Genomic DNA, 17,667 nt, shown 5'->3' on the forward strand with positions numbered 1-17,667 from the left:
AACAGAAACCTTATTGGCTAACCTTAGAGAATGTGTCCCTTTTCCTTTGTCACCGTATCCCACTCAGGGGCAAAGTCAAGGCCCAGCTTAGATGTGACGGCCACCTAGAGCTCTCCTTGGCCTCCTAGGCTTGGCTCTCTCTGTACTTCCATTCAAATGCTCTAAGAAAGCATTGTGCTTGCTCAGGAGCAGCTTCCCCCAAGTGGGTTCTATGCCCTGCTGGTGGTAATCCTCACTGGCTTTTGTACCGCGCTGTTTTCTTCATCTAGTTCTTAGCACAGGCTTGCCTGGAGGGCTGGGGGACGCTTGGTAAAATCTCCCTGAATGAGCAAATCAGGGACAGAAGACACTGGCTCAGTTCCTGGTTCTGTTATTTGCCCACCATCTCACCGTGTGATTTTTTTTAATAGCTTCCTTAACTGAGACACTTGGGGTCCAAGTTTTCTCATTTGTAAAAAGAAAAGTTTGAGAAGAGCCAAATATTCTTTTCAGGAAATATTGAAATGCTAATATTATAAATAAAATACGAAATGCTAATATAGCTCATTACCTGTCCAGACTCATAAGTCAAAGGTTATCTCCTACAAACTATAAATTGGGAGCATTGTTATGGATTTTCTTTCTCCACCATGAATTGATTCTTTCAATCTACCTACTCACAGCCGTTGATGACTGCCGTCAGCAGACTCACACCTATTTATGTGTTTATTATTCTGTCCTTGGCCCACGACTTTCTTTCCTACAAGATACTCTCTACATTTCTTCTAACAGGAGGCAGCTGAGCACAGTAATGCATTCTGCTACGCCCATGTTTTGTATGAATGTTTATCTTTATTATTAATTTTTATCAAAGGAAGCTAATGAGAGTTTTTTCTACACTAAGATTTCTCAGGTGATTATAATTCAATGAACTATGATATAAGAAAAGTGTTAAAAATCCGACAACTATTAGTCATTCATGAACCTGCATTATTAACACGCATAATTAACTATGTGGAATAGTTACTATGGAAATAAAAGGACGAGAGCTTACCATTAGCTTGACAGTAGTGAACATGTGACTATCAGTTGTAAATAGTCACAACGGCTCATGCATGGAGTCTGCTAACTCCAGAGGAGTCTAAAAGACTAGATTTGAATCCCACATTTTAGAGTTTGTTCTGTCTGGTAGTCCTAAAGATATTACCCTAGGAACCGGAATCTTATCATGTTCTAGCACTTCTCACTAGTAAATCAAATCAAATACTTAGCTGTTTCATTAATACTTTACATATAATTAGATAAAGAGGTAATTGGCCAAGAATTCTTAAAAGGTATAATTAATTTGTCTTAAAATTTTCACTGTATTTTGTGTCAGTTGTGACAAATTAAAGATTCAAAAATAAAGTAAAATTATTTTTTAATCTTAGCGCAAAGTCTTTCGTTTTTGTAACATGTTATCGCTATGTATGCAGGCTGGCCTTGAACTCCTCCTTCATTTGCTTCACCCTCCTTGGTAGCTAGAAATGCACTCAGGCACATGCTGCCATGACAAGCTATCTCACTGCAAAAATCTCAGTATTTTTGAAATGATGGTATTGGAAGATAAAACAGTAGCGTTCTACATAAACTCACTACATATAAAACTTAGTTTATATTGAATTAAATGTTTTTGTTGCCTAGTGAAGAATTTCTTTTATCTTTGGACAAAACTCTGTTGGCGCAGCTACTATGCTAATAAGAAGTGATGGCGGGGGGGGGGGGGTGGCTCCCCCATTACTTCATGACATGCTGCTTGTTTAGCAGTCGTCCAAACACTGTCTGACCCTGCTGACTCAGCAAAGCGCACTTCCGGGTCAGAGCCTGTGACCTCGAGCGGACAGAGCACATTCTGCTAACAGCACAGCCAAGGAAACAGTAAAGACAAATGGATTTATTGTTTTTCTGCAATCAAATCACAGCCAATAAAAAATGATTTGATGACTCAGGTACTTGGTAGAAAAACCTTGATGAAAAGCTAGGCCTTCCAAGAAAAAAGGAGAGCTCGGTTTTGTCTTTATCTTGTATTGAAAACAGACTGCAATGTCCTGTGAAGGAGCTTCTGTGTTTGGTTATTTTCAGTAAATTACTAAAAGTAGGCTAAGAAAATTAAGAAAGTAATGTTCATATTTATGTGCCCTCATCTTCAAAAGGAATTCCTTTCTTCCCTTTTTATTTTATTTCGATATGAGGTCTCCTGTAGCTCAGGCTTGCATGGAACGCTATGTAATGGAGGCTGCCCTGACATCCTGAAGGTCTTGTCTCACCTGGGTGCTAGGATAACAGAGGGTAGGATGCTTGGCTGCTGATTCCTATTTTTATGTTGCATATAGAAATGTACAGTTTAAGCTCCAATCCTGAAAGGTAACAGCAACATCAATGATTGACAGGATGATATTGCAAAGTTGGCTCTATTCTTTCAAAAGGTTACTTATTTCAATTATTCAAGCAAATGATTTTTAATTGACGGGGATGATGAGGGATGTGCGTTAGGAATAATGTGTTCCTTTTTCTATTATCCCTGAGTTTTAAATTTACTATACTTAGTTTGATATTTTAAAATACATAGCAAAACTATTGCCATTATCAAAACACTGAGAAACCTGGATTTAACTAATCTCCATTGAAGTACAAGGTCAGCTGATGGTCGAGTTTGTAATGGACCAAAGAGAAGGCGCTGGACAAGTGCAATGGGTTCTTCACAAGAAACAGTGATTCACACCTGCCTCAGAGAGTTGAGGACCCAGAAGCCAAGAGACACAGACTTGTTGAAGTAAAAAGGAAGAAAAAATCACCACGCCCAGAACCACCCTTCATGCTTAGTAAACACTTAATAAGGGGTTTTGAGTGAATAAACGAACTTTAGACTCTTCAGCCAAACCAAGCATTGGAGAATTTACTTTTTGATATAGCATACAAAAATGGCACAGGGGTAATAAGTCAGAGTAATGAAAGACTTAAGCTACTTGGACACCTGCTCCAAGTCTTATTCCTGTTTAAATGAAAACAGGGTCCCAGATACCAATTTGCCTCTCTGACATTTTCATCTCTAGGAAAGGAAAGGAAATGAAGGAAGCTGCTATTTGGATCTAATTTTAACCAAAAAAAGATTGGCTGGTAGAGGAAGTTTTATCCATTTATTCAATAAATACGCACTGGATGTCTAGCCATCAGTTTAGCTTTTAGCTTTTGTGATAACCATGAACCAGATGATGGATACAGCCCAAGTGTTTCAGAGAAGCAGGAGATAGCCTCTTAGATTTTGAGAGGCTAAAAGAGAAATAGAAACTCAGCCCCTAATATTCAGATTAGGCCCTTCTGTACTCCCCAGAACTTCCTCAAACGTGCCCTGACAAATCCAGCATTGTGCTGCATGCAATTGTTCTTGTTCCCATCCTGTTCGCTGTGGAACTTTAAGCTTCAAACAGCAATACTGTATCTCTATTACCGGTTTGTTGCTTCCTTGACAAATACTACAGAAAGTACAGCGGAAACCCTTAAGTTATATGGTATAAAACCAATCAAGAAACAACAATGAGCCTTTGATGCTATAAGCATGAGGTCTGTTCCAGGCATCAGAGATGACTCATACTCTCACACCGTATGCACACTAACAGTCTGGCATTCTGTGATTCTTTGAATGGGCAGAATTCAAACTATGATCATTTAAAAAAGGAGAAGAGAGATGGCTGCAAATGGCACAGTTGTGTTAACTCACAACCAAAGTGAGCCTTTAAAGAAGTGTGCAAGGAATACCACAGAGCCAGCAGATTCCCTCAGAATACCTTCAGTAGACCTATGGGATCCGGTATGTCAACATATGTAAGAAATTCTAAAATAACAATAGAAATTTTAAAATCTGGCAAGGAACTATCTTGCAGGAAATGAGGTTGACAAAATAAGCCAAATACAGGAAATGGAATGCACGTGACATCAAGTGTGTTACATCACGACATCATTACTACTGTTTCTGTCGGAAGTAGAATGCTGTTTCTGTTGTATTTTCTTATTACAGGATTTTGTTTTATTGTTGTAGAGAAAAGAATCAAAAGGGGACAAAGACTTTGGGTGAGAAAGACAAAAGACTGAAGCCCCTCTGCCCCTTAGAGCTCCTGTCATTCTTGCTGCTAACGGGGCTACTGAGGAGAATGAAGGATGTATGGGATCTGAGGCCCTTTCAGCAGCTAGCATGTGACACCCATCATGGGTGGTGGCTCCTGTTAAAGTGCTGATGTACCCCTTGCATACCTGTTACAGGTCTACCCCAGCTGGTTTTCTGGGAGGATTTCAGGAAGAAATCCAAAGTGTGGAGTGGGTCAAAAAGAGAGAATATAAAATTTCATCCAGATGTTATGAATTATTACAAAGACAGAGAGCACTTGGAAAACAGTGTGATGGTCGTTAGACACACAGAGGAAGTTAACAGGACTAAGGCATTCTCCTGTTGAGTAAAATAACTGGACTAAAATGAGAAATGAAGAAAACGTGGCAGATTGGTGCGTGCACATTTTCATCAAGGTCATTTTCTCAACACCTCAGGATTCCATACTGCCAGTATGCGGGATGAATATCAACAGCAAATTGACTCCCAGGCCGAGAGTCAGCGTGGCTGCAGAGGACACCTTTGTGGACATGGACTATTTTTTATCAATGGTGCAAATGGTGAACTACTAGAAACAATGGCAGAAGCAGACTGTCACTGAACCTGTGTCCCCAGCTTCCTGTGATCCCTCTCCTCTTGTCTCCATGCCAGTCCTGTGCAATTGACACTCCTTTGTCCTCACTTTCTAATGAAGTAAATCAGAACAGCTCATGTCCTCAAGGTTAGACAGCTTCTAAGTAGCAAACTTGATTCAAGCCCAAGCTGTCTACTTAACGGTGTAAGTGACTTAAATGACATCCGTCAGCTTGCGAATGACCAGAATGAAATGGACAACTAAAGTGGAAAGTTATAGCTCTGATCCCCCAAAAAAACCCTAATAGACCTGAAAAATATGCCAAATGAATACGGGCCAAATATAAACTCATGCACTTCAATTACCAAAAATGTCAACTGCCAAGGGAAAGAGTCCATGACATGGCCAGGTCTTGGAGATTTGGGCTGTGGGATCATTATGGCCAGTGAGTAGATTGATATGATTACCAACAAAATAAATCTTAAGCTACACTTTATTTTTTAAATATATACTTTAACTAATTCTTTGAGAATCTCATATAGCATATCTTGATCATAATCTTCCCTACACCCCACCTCCATTTGAGGTCCTCTTCAAAAATGTTTGTTAAGAAGACCCTACCTTGCAGCAGATATCCTGGCCCTCTAGTTCTGACAGTTCTTCTGCCTCATCTTCTGCCGTGTTCCCTGAGCTGTCAGTGCAGGGGTTGTGCTATGAATGTATTAACTGGGGCTGGGCATCCTACCCCCAATTGATCTCTTCATTGTGACCAGTTGTAGCTTTCTATAATGATCTCCATTTGCTGCACAAAGAAGCATCTTTGATGAAGGATGAGAGAAGGCCCTTTCCTGTGAGCTAAAGGATAAGTATTTAGATATTAATACTGGTTTAAGAAACTGGAGTAGTAAGTTCTCATCTAGGCTCTATGGCTTCACCAGATGCAGGCAGTTGGCTAAATTTATACTGTCAGGCATGAATTCCCTCCTCTTGCTCAGGCCTGAAGTTGGTTACCCTCAGGCTGTAAGTACCACTACTGTGCCTTTCAGAATATTTAAGCAGCATTTTGAACAAAGTTAAAGATATAGGGTTAATGAACAAGAAATAGGTGATCCCTTCAAAAGAAATACCTACAGGTATGATGAGAAGAAACGTATTACATTAAAAATAACTTAAGGATTTATATTTTCCAGTTCCAAGATCCTTTATTATCCGAATGACTCTGTACTAGAATATAAGAAGCATACTTAAGATAAGCTGAGTTTGGGAAGAGTGCTGGGACCTCCGGATAGGCTGGGACCTCCAGAAGGCAGGCCTGTGACGTTGCCTGGGAACTGCAACAAGGTGGTTAACTGTCACCAAGAGTGCCTTGCCCACACAGACGATGCTTCCTAGAAGGCCTAGGGAATCCACTGTGGTTGCATTTGCTGACTAAGACCTTGGTGGCCACTAAATGAGGATGCTGAGGAGGGAATTCACTGACAGGTGGAGCAGAAAGGGCTTGTTTGGTCCTTGCAGACTCCTGGATTCCCTAAGAGTGGGCAGTAGCCTTCTTCTCACTAGTGAAGGATGCACACTGATCAACGCCGCACCAACTTGTAGGAAAGTTGAGTCCTAATGATGTTGAGAGATGGGCTAGACCACAAAACAAACCAACGTCTGCAGAACTGCCTGACAGAAAGTTTTGTATCCTCTGGTGACAGTTCTCTTTATATTGGCTTCAGAGGGTTGAGTCGCAAATTGTTTTCTATGAGGACATGGTTTCTGAGACTTTTTTGGCTCCACCTACGGGCGGCTTCTTTCCACGGCTGTCTCACATTTCCAGGTGCAAACAGCATAAAGGAAGTGGTTGAGGGCTGGGAGTAACCAGCTGGGGATCAGCTGGCTGGGACTGGCTTTCAGCTTTCATTTGAAGCTCACACAAAGCATAGCAAAGTTGGGGATGAGAATATTTCCATGCCTCATGGGAAGGTAAAGAGTTTGCAGGTAAAGACCGAGAAGCGGCTTCAAAGGGATGGCTGCTGCCTCTCCTGGGACCCTGAAGTCACCAGACTCTCAAGAGTTCCTCATCTTCATGAACTCTAAGTGAAGTTTCACTATCTCCCTCGAATGGCTAACCAGCCCCTGCCTGACACATTACGTGTCAGAACAGGGCAGCTTTTCTTTCTTTCAGAGATACCAGATACAACAGGAAGGAAAGGGGGAGAGCATCCGAGATCAAAGTTCACAGAAAGCCTGAGAGTTTGAGAACATTTTTTTCTTACCTCTTTGACTTTTGTTTTTTAACCAGAACATTCCATTTATGATCATAATGCTTTCAAATACTAAACTATCTTTATTATTATGAGCCTCCTAGATTAATATTGGACAGTTACCTCTATGTGCCAATGGAATGGTCGCCAGCACGGGAGTGACTCTCAGGTTTAATGCTAGCTTTGCTACAGACAGGTTTTGGAACCTGGCTTTCACCTGTTAGTTCCTTAGTTCCCATCAATAAAACAGAGCTAATAGTATTATCTTGTAAAGCACCGTAAGGGTTTGGTGAAATAGAAATGGTCACCCAGTGTGGTGTGGAGGAGGGGTGGTTTGCCTTGTTCACTGTTGTATCCCTAGCACAGTGATCAGTGTTCAGTGCAGAGTCAAGTGCTTGGCTGAAGGTTAGTGAATGGACAAATGAATGGATGGATAGATGAAAATGGCCAGTAACGATCAGTATTGTGAAGGCAAGAGGGACCTGCCAGACGCCAGAGGTTTCTGTAGAGCAAATGACTGATTGTCAAGAGGTGTGAAGGGGACTGTCGGAGCCAAATTTATGTTTTTCCATTGTGTAGCATGGCTTCAGGATCTTCCAGATGCCTCATAATAGTGAGAGCACTGAATATCTTTATAGTCTTTCCTTGGTCCCTACTTGGTTTTTAATGGTGAGTTTAAAATGGCCTCATTCTAACTAAGCCTGTATCATTGAAAGCTTGAAATGAAATTGGAACCAAGATTGGTTGGTAGTCATTCACAAATAGATGAAAGCCTAGATTAGATTTCAGGCACTTCCCATGTTTAATACTTCTTGTGCTCATGAGAGAAGCATTTAGCAGAGCAGGAAGGTCCTTCCCGTGCCTGGTGACTTCTTTGTCAAGCCTGAGTGTGGTAAATTACACATTCACTGTAGGACAGCTCCCAGTCTATGAGTCCAGGGGCAAATAAAACCAAGGCTTGTGCTTGGCTTTCCCACATCATCAATACATCACATGTTGCTTTCCCACATGTGAAACGTGGCTGTAAAGATGTCATTTCGGAGATCTGTGATATTAGATTAAAGCACACAACATCAGTAAACTGGTAAAGTAAAAAGTCAGGGGCATCGTATTGAAATCAGTAACCTAAAAAAGCCTAGCTTTCAATTCAGCATTTCAGGAAATAGAGGCATCAGAGCTTTGTAACCAAAAATGATGAGCAATAAGGGAGAAGCAAGTGGGAATGACAAGTGATCTCTGTTGGCTACAGGACAAAATGAAACCAGGCCTTCACTTAGGCACAAGCAGGTAGTTGAAACCATGCCACCTAACACCTTGTACACTGCTGTCTTGTGTCATGTAAGTGCTTGCTGCCTGATAGTCTTACCTCCCTCTGTGAGCCAACCTTAAAGCTGGACTGCATTACAGTTAAGTAAACTGCATCTGATAGGGGCACACAGGAGATCACCAATAAATATTTATCAGTGGACATCTGGACACTAGCAGGCAGGCAGGTTTTCTTTCTGTCTCAACCCATGACACATTTGTTTCTGCCAGAGAGCTTTTGCTTTGACACTCTCACTCAAAGTGCCTTTTCCATCTTTGCTGAGACTGCCCCGAGGAAGTACAAAAAGGGTTTCCTTCTCCCTGAGGACCCTCTGGCTAGAGCCAGCTGAATTAAAACCGCATCTCCCCAACCCCTAGAAATCATCTTTTCATAGAGATTTGTTTAGTGGTTGGTTGGTTATCTTCCAGTTTATCAGAGTTGTGACATCTGCACACCACACAACATACATCCTTATCCAAAAAGAAGTTGCCAATTGTATAGGAGCACACACCCAGCCAACAACGGCAGGGTCGGACTTAACAGGAAGTGCATGGTGGATGTGTTTCACGATGGAAGTCTTAGCATTAGTAAAAACATCACCCCTGACTGCTTGCCCCTGCAAATCTGCCAAGAACAGGTACAAATGGAATGGAGACTGAAAGATGGATCTATTTCATCAAACGTGTGACCAAAACCTAATACATGTACACCTCAGAATTGCTTTAAGGTAGATTGGGTAACTAACCAAAGTCTTCTGATGGAAAGTAATATATGGTCTATTTAGCCGAGAGACCTGTTCAATATTTGATGTGCATTCAATTTTTAGAACTATGATTGGGGGCGGGAGTGAAGCCACCTATGGCTGAGGCTCATAGCCCATCACGAGCGTCCCATCGCTCAGCATCACGAGTGTGAGCTGAGGCCCAGGGGAGGCCAAGCTCAGAACAAAGAAGAGAACGTGACTGCTTTTAAGCTTTTGTCCTCTAAATGTCGGAAGTAAATAAGGCAGGCCGAAAGAAAAACTTTCCAAGATCCCAGAAGGGCACGGAAGCATCAACAGCAGCAAAAGTGCACAGTTGTGCGGATGTTACATGGGCACATAATGTTCGAGTAATGGTGATGGTCGTGGTTAAATATGTTTGCACTGAGTGGCTGGAAGTGACTTTTGTCCCTAACATTCCAAAGAATGGACAAATTTTAATCTAAGGGAGCTTCCTGGAAACACAGTGGAGTCCGGGAAGGGAGGCATGGAAAGCAGTGGTTCTTATGCTTAGACCTTGACGCTCAGAGTGACTAGGAGGAGTGTCAGTTTGACAGAATGGTGGGGACAGAGAGGCTCCTGTGGTGTGGCTAGTACATGTGACAATGCTGATTCTAAGGTTCATGTCAACAGAGGGTCCAGTCTTTTTGGTTTTTGTTTTGTTTTGTTTTGTTTTGTTTTGTTTTGTTTTGTTTTGTTTTGTGGATACACGGTTTCCTCTGTGTAGCCTTGGCTGTCCTGGGTCTCACTTTGTTGACCAGGCTGGCCTTGAACTCATGGATCTGCCCTGCCTCCTGAGTGCTGAGATTAAAGGCATACACTACCACCACCCAGACTGAGAGTAAGAGAGATCCCAGTCTTAAGTGTCAGAAACTGTAAATAGAAAACTGAGGGCTCGGCAGAAAGGAAGAGTGACATAAGGCGATATTTCTTCCTTCCCCACATCTTTTTTGTTTACCCAGCCAGTGACAGGTGTTAAACATCACACTCAAGCAAAAGACAAACAGGATAAGAAACAGACTTCTTAGGGGAGATCCATTGACCCTACCTCTGTCTTATGTATGCGTATCACTTTCTAAGTATTTACTAATTTTCTCATTATACCATAACTCAGGCGACAGATTTATTTTTATTACTGTTAGAAATTGAAAAGGGTTTTCCTAAGATTTTAAATACAGCTTCTTGAATTTTGAGCATATCAAAGGTGATCAGAGTGAGTATTAGCTGCAGTGGTACTCGAACTAACCTCATGCATTCTTGTGTCTACCTTTATACAAGAACTTGAAATCAATTGGAAGATTAAGTGATTTCCAGACTGTCCCCTACTTAGCCTACAGTCTTTACTTAGACTTTGCTTTTCCTGCATGGTATCTGTATATTGTTCTCTAAAGATAGAGCTGAAGTTAAGAGCTTGGTCACTAAAACAGCGCTGACAACAGTAGCCACGGGACAAGTATGCACAAGGGGTGTGGTCTGCGAAAGGAGGGATTGCACTAGGGGACTTGATGGAGCTGAAGCTTTTAAAACGCTGGGGATGTAGACATTTATAGCCTGTTAGCATACTGCAGTAATGCCTTGCCTTGGATTCTCACATCCTCCTCTCTAGGGTTGCCCTAGTCTGTCTGGATCAGGAGGCAGCCTCAGTGGAATGGGGGAAGGGTAGAGCCACACAAGGGACATATGTGACCAGAAGCTTGGGTATTGAGAGCCAGTGCCACCGCTGGCTCGGTGCATGACCATAGAGTCAGGAGCCTGAGGTTCTCAGCTGTTAAAGGAGGGCCCCAGGAAAGTGAACACACAGACTGCAAAACCTAATTATATTCCTTTGTAGTGTTTTTATTGAGCTTTCTGTGTGCCAGGTACTCCTGCAGTCACTTTACAAATATGAATTTATTGCTCTTGCTTTACCTCCCAATGAGCTATCTGCTAGCTATTATTATCATAACCTGTTCACCTCCCCCCATTCAGTCAGAGGCAGAGCTGGAGTTCAGTATTACTTATTTGTATCATAAGACTCTTTATAGCAGAAAAGAGGTATGGCTCCTCTCTAGGGTGACAGTACCCCCTTTGGTAGGTTGTTCCTCTCTAGGGTGACAGTACCCCCTCTGATAGGTGGTTCCTCTCTAGGGTGACATTACCCCTTCTGGTAGGTGGCTCCTCTCTAGGGTGACATTACCCCTTCTGGTAGGTGGCTCCTCTCTAGGGTGATAGTAGCCCTTCTGGAAGAGTGACTTTCTGTGCCCACTACACCTGTTTGTGGTTAACTTGGTAGGCTGTAATGCTAGGGTCAAGTGAGCCTGATCAGAAAGACTGCAGAGTTCAGTTTAGATCGTTTAGTTTAGATCGTTTTTAGCTCATAATTTAGATGATCGTTTAGATCATTTTAATTTTCTAAAGAAAACCAAAGCAGCAAACTGGGTAACATGAATAGAATGGACCCAGGTAAAAATGGACCCAACAAGAAGCTTCCGAATGGTTACCCCAAGCCATGCTCCTTATACTAGTCTTTCACTGGCAAAGAGCAGGAATCTGACCCTTTTTCATGATAGCACTGAAGGCTAGGTTAGCTAACACATTTTTCACTTGGGTCTAGAACCAGACACAGGATTTAGAAATGGTTACCTCTGGGTATAGTGCCAGAACAGTTGACTCATTGATTAACAAGCCGTTCCTAGTGTCTCGGGGAAGATGAGATGCCCTTAGCAGACAATCATACCTACAACTGACCTTTGGAATGGTGACTGCCATCCCAGCCTGAACTGGCTCTCGGCCTCTACACAGCCAGTGTAAAGGTTGCAGGTTCTGTTTTATGGATCTACATCCCCAGGGTAAGAAGAGGGAAGAGCTGGGCATTCAGTAGCATGGGCATGAAGACAGAGACACTGGACAACTGTATGAAAGGACGCCTTCAGTAGGGGAGGCCCTCTCAGGCTTGGGTGTCCGAGGCCACTAGTCCATTGATGATTAATCAGACACACCCAAGATCCTGCCGCTACTCCGGTTCCTGGCTCCACCTTGTCACTCTTGCAGTGACTTACTGGTCACAGTAAACAAAAGTTGATAAAAGTGGCCCGTGGGGGAACAGAATTGGCTGCTTGACTGCTGATGAAGAAGCAAGTAGCTGGACTAATCTATGCCTGACAGCCCGAAGCTGAACCTTGAGAGTAAGTCAAGGCTGGTTGATTGGGACTGCTTAGGAAGAGCTGGTGGGGGGATGGGGGGGAAACAGGCTGGACCAAGAGAGACAGGTTGGTTCTAAGAGGCAAGCTCTAATCCAGCTGCTGCCTGAGACATTTCAAGAACAAGGATTTCTCTGCTGCTTTGAGAAGGTCGTTTGATATTTATTTTTTTAAAATGTGAAGAAGTACTACTGTGCCTTGGTTGGACAGGAGATTTTGAAACTGAAACACACTCTGAGTAACCAATGGTTTCTGTACTGAGAATTTGTTCAGCAGCAACTGAGCCGGCCTTCCTGAATTGGCTGTGTACCTGTAGGCGTTCACTACGTTTAGTTAAGGGTCTTCTGTTTCCTTTTGGGACAGCCATGCCATATTTTGGGGTGGATACTAGAAAAAAGCTACCTGCTACCTGCAACAGCAAACCTGTGAGCGGCCTGGGTGGGCCTCACCATTAGTACAGATGGAATCCACAGTTGTTCCTTGTAGAGCTCTGATTTCGACAGTTTCAACTCCAGTGTCCTCTCCCACTCCCACATCCCATTCTTTTCTGAGCTTGTGTGACCACAAGTCTTTTTATCACTGAATCTGTCAACTCTTTGGAGAACAGGAGTTTTGGGACCAGAGATCCAAGTTCAAATCCCAACTGAACAGCGCTGCTTACTTGTGTGCCTTGCCTCTCTGTTCTTCCATCTCAGTTTCTCTAATAGGAAGTTGACAAGAACACAACTTCGTCTAGCATAAAGCCTGTTGTGAGGATAAAATTAATTAATACCTGGAAATGCATAGAAAATTCTCAGGGAAGATGATAAGCATTCACTCGGTGTTAGCTTTGAGCCTTCCCAGCATCCTCCACAGACCTGATACATTGTTGGTATTAAATGAATGGTCAAAGACAAAGAAGGTAAACCCTTGCCCTTTCCGAGGCCTGCCCCTCTAGGTGGTTAATGGTGGACGGAAGGAAAGCATTCTGTGTTTCTTTTTTAGCATTCGAGGAGAGTTTGTGCTAAGATTTTGGGCTCTGGAGGGTAAAGAGTTGTGTAAAGCTCTTGTCTTAAGCCCTCTGGGATTTGGTATTTGTCCTGTGGGCAATGGGAAGGAAGGAAAAGAAAACCTGTGTGGTCTACGTGGACACAGTTCCTGTGGCTTGCTTTGAGATGGAGTGGGGAGGTGTCTTCTGAACCCCCTTCTCTGCTTCTCACACTGGCCTTTCTAGAGGCATCTTTGAGGACGAGCCTATTTTAATAACTGGCGTTTACATCACAGCATCTTAAAAGAACCCCCGTGTAATTGAAATCCTGAAACAAGTGGCTGCTTGTACAAGGTCCAGGTCACCCCGCATCTCTATGGAAACGCGTTTGTTTTAAAGCCTAGCCATCAAAAGTGGGGCTTTATAGGCGCCAGTGTCAGGTTGCTTCTGGAGAGAGGCATTTATTTATATTCTCTAGCCATCAAAGACCTGTGAAATCAAAATATTTTAAATTAAATGGAAAACCCATGCCACAGATGAATGTTAATAGAACTCAAAGAGTATGTGCAGCCTCAGCTCAGAGCCTGCACCAGCTGGGATCACCCCATTGATCTCCACTGCCCTCTGCTTTGTAGCTTCCCCTTGTGCTCAGCCGGGGATGGGGTGGGGGTGGGGAGATGGATGCTTTGGCACATTATGCAAAAATGGTTAATCTCCACTCATAAGCATGTGCTGGGACTATTAGCAAAAGGGGAAAATCAAAGTGGGCCTGTCATGCAGGGTGCTCTGTATTGGCCCTGACATATCTTGTCTACGCCATGTCGATGGGTGCTCAGAGGCACAGGACCCTGCATCTATATGAGCACCTGTCCACACCTCGTCCACGGGGAACTCAGAGGCACAGGACCCTCCTGCCCACATGAGCACCTGTCTGTTGGTGAAGACATTTCTCCCAGAAAGGTCTGAAATTCGCATGGGCACATCCTGCCCTCGATCCGCTCAAGTGATATTCTAAGTGACTGGAGGCTTTTATCTGCCTCTGAAAGCAGGCCTTTTCAAATAAGTATTGACTGTTAATGACCTGTTTAAATAAAACATTCAATTTTCTTTCTTCCCCCCACAAAGAATTTAGTAGGCAGAGACATTTCTAAAGGAAAGGCTAACCCTGCTTTTCAAAAGAGGCTGAGCCAAAGCTTTTAAATGTGAACATTTTTTCCTGACATTTGCCCTTAAAATGCTATTCAGTGAAGCTGTGCTAACAGTGGGTTGAGTACATTGAAGTGTCTTTGAATAAAAATGCAACCTTGAGGGTTTTTTTCCTCCAAATTAAACAAAAATGTCCAAGGAAGTACTGCCCTACAAAATTCATATTTGTGTCACCATGCTGTCTCGTTGTTTGTATATCCTCGTTCTTAACAAAGAGAATTTCCTCTAAGGAACAGGGCTCTATACGCAACCTTAAAAGCATGAGAACTTAAAAAAAAAAGAACCCATGAGATTGTAAATCTGAGACCTCAATAATTAATAAGTGCAGAGAGGTGACACTGGCCCAGAGCACCAGAGGGAAGTTCAGGCAAGAGGAACCCTTCCTGGTAGTAAATGCAGATCAACTCTCCACTTCACAAAAGAATAAGTATTTTCCTCCTCGGTTGGCATGCAAGCACCCCACTGTGCATGGAAGACTGGACAGTGAGTCTCTGAACTAGTTGGAAGGTGATCTACATAGAGAAGTAGCCTGCTACATCAAGCCCGTGCCCTTTCTGCAGGTGAATGGTCAGCTTCCCGCCACTCTAAGAGTCCCCATCAACTCCGGGTGCCTTTTCTGACTTGCAGTGCCCAGGAGCTACAAAGGACTGTAAAGGTCATTGAATACATCCACCTTTTCTCCGCACTCAGAGACCTGAGGCTCACATGCCAGGCCTACATGAGGCCCTGTCAGGATGAAAGGCATCCTTTACAGACAAGTGCGGCTTCCTCAGCTCCCCTGCCCAAGCCTGGCTCCTTTCCTATCTACTCCTACTGCATGTCGCTCTGGGATGATGGATGTCAGGTGGAAGATGAAATGAGTCAGTCTTTCAAAGGTAATAGCATGCCCTGAACTAAGAAAAACTGCAGATGTCTCTTAAGATGTTCCTATTCAGGAAGACCGGTGGACATTCTTTTGGCAAAAAGTGGGACCTTCAAGACTGTTGGTACGATAGTTCAGAGTCCCCGAACTCTGACAGTTACTGTGAGCTGAGGCAGCAGGGCTCGGTTTGAGTCTCGGTCCTCTTAACTTTTTGCAGGTTTTTGACTTAGTCTCTTTGTGCTCAGTGCTCACAAGTATAGAATGAAACGAGTTCTAGTTTCTACCTCGAAGTTAAGAGGGATAAATAAAAATTTAAAAAAAATAACCCAAAAACCAAATGAGTTGGGTCTAGATGTAGCAGAGTCCTGACACATTACGAGCTCTCTGTAAGTGTGCTAAATGATATTGATAACCTTAGCAAAAGCACCACGCTTCAGTTCGTAGGAAATAACCCTGTTTATCCATCCAGGCTTCTGTGGGGTCTCTGACCATGAGCCTGGCTGAAACCCTGATTGCCACCTTCCTTCTCCCTCAGCCCAGCTCCTGAGTCACCCAGTCTGTCATGTGGCAGACTATTTGCATTTCTAACAAGTCCTCAGTGGTGAGGACATTCCTTGGGGAACCCCCATCCCCAAGAACCACTGCTCTGGTACAGTACTTTGCAGTAGAACATATGCATGCCCACAGACACGATTTTGAATTTTGTAGTAGACATGCTAAAGGAAATATATAAATAAAAGGAATGGATTTAAAAATTGGGTACTATGCTTTGCTTAACTTATCTATTTTATTATTTTAACATACAGGCAATATAAAAATATGAATGAGACAGTTTATATTCTTTTTGTGTTAAGTCTGTAAATTCCTGGAACTATTTTATATTTCTAGCACATTCCAGAGCAGCTATATGGGACATCGAGCTGGAGAGCAGTTGTTTTTCAATCACAACCTCAGCTCCTCTGGACCACCCAAACCTCTCTTTTCCAAATACCTCAGTTGAGGAGTTTCTGGTCATTAGGCAAGACACCTGAAGGGTCTCTAACCTGTCCCATCATGAAGTTAGGACACTTACTGTCCACTCACAATGATAACTTATTACTCTAGCAATATCCCCAGATAAACAGTCTGATTGTTATGTTTTTTTGTTTTTGTTTTTGTTTTTTTACAAATTGTGCCTCAGTAGCAGTCATTAAGATCATTTTCTTAAGTTTCTCTCCTGGCTACCTCTGGTTCTCCGAGGCCACTTCAGACAGTGTGAACAACCTGAGAACAAGAAACTAAACCGGAGAGCCATCCTGGGTTCCAGAGAAACAAAAGTGAAACCAAGTCCCATCAGGGCCTCCACAGAGAGCCAGGGCAAATGCTAATCAGCCAGGCATCTCAGGACACTCTTGGAAGTTTTCCTGTTTCCATGACTGCAGGAGAAACACAAATATGTGAACTTGGGAGTAGGCAGTTGATCACACTGACATACCCAGGAAACTTCATTGAATTATGCCAATTAGAAATGCTAAGGTAAATATATTTGTCAGGATTCCTACTACTCGGCTTTATTTCTCATAAAAATGTTTCCTTTTGTTTGGAAGCTCGCAGGTTTCAGAATGGCATTAAGGCATGCTAAGTAAGGGCATCACTCAGCGGGTACTTCAGTTTGATAGAACTTCATGCCTGAAGTGGTCCGTGTTAACCATATTTATGTTTTATTAATTTTACTCTGGAGGAGTGTGGAGATGATATATTAAAGTGGTGAATTCTTTCCTTTGTGACTGATGTCTTTGCCTAATAAGTATTTTACAACTTTCGTGGTCTTTATTTTTGTCTAGGGTATATACTAAAATATATGATAAAACATATTTAAAATGGTATTATAGCTATCCAAGTTATAATTTTAAGAAAAAAAATCTTAAAACATTAACTAAGCTTTTGAAACGCTACGTGAATAACAGCATTTAGATTTTGGGGCGTCTTTGTGCTGGCTGATAGACTGGCCGGGAACACGGTTTCGTAGACTAGAGTACAGTTGTTATGTCTCAGAACACCAATGCTGAGGAAAAATCATTAGGCAACTTCATTGTTGTACAAGCATCATGGAGTACATGTACACATGTCTATATTGTGCAGCCTCTTCCACAGATCACATGTGTGTCATATGCCAACCTGTATGTAGCTCACCATTGACCAGTGCCATATGCGGTACAAGCCTACAGTTAGGCCCCAGTAACACTGTTTGTTCCAAGAATAGCTTCAAGTGCTAATAAAAATTAGAAACCAAGTGAGAGTTTTTTCTTTGAAGAATTCAGAGTTCTCTCTGCCTTGTAGACTTGAAGCTCTTGTGATCAACAAATGTTAAGGAATGAATCATGCATCACATTGATCCATAATACACTACCAGGTGTCATAACCAAGCAAGGATTAGAGGAATTGGGAAGACCTTTTGTCTCTAA

The 17,667-nt window shown here is 42.7% G+C and overlaps 1 protein-coding gene across 15 annotated transcripts in view; it reads left to right on the forward strand.

Moving 5' to 3' along the window:
* Nucleotides 1–17,667, forward strand: part of Spats2l (spermatogenesis associated, serine-rich 2-like) — a 174,297-nt gene that overhangs the window by 59,409 nt on the left and 97,221 nt on the right. The window contains exon 1 of one of the 15 annotated variants that reach the window (XM_030242309.1): nucleotides 11,865–12,173. The exons of 12 other annotated variants lie outside the window; for them this stretch is intronic. The gene's annotated coding sequence lies outside the window, so the exon portion shown is untranslated. Of the gene's footprint in view, nucleotides 1–11,864; nucleotides 12,174–17,667 lie in introns of those variants that run through there. 2 more of the 15 variants (XM_006496215.4, NM_001164566.1) reach the window with 2 other exon arrangements.

The sequence above is a fragment of the Mus musculus genome, chromosome 1 (assembly GCF_000001635.26).
Source record: "Mus musculus strain C57BL/6J chromosome 1, GRCm38.p6 C57BL/6J".
NCBI classification, from domain to species: domain Eukaryota; kingdom Metazoa; phylum Chordata; class Mammalia; order Rodentia; family Muridae; genus Mus; species Mus musculus.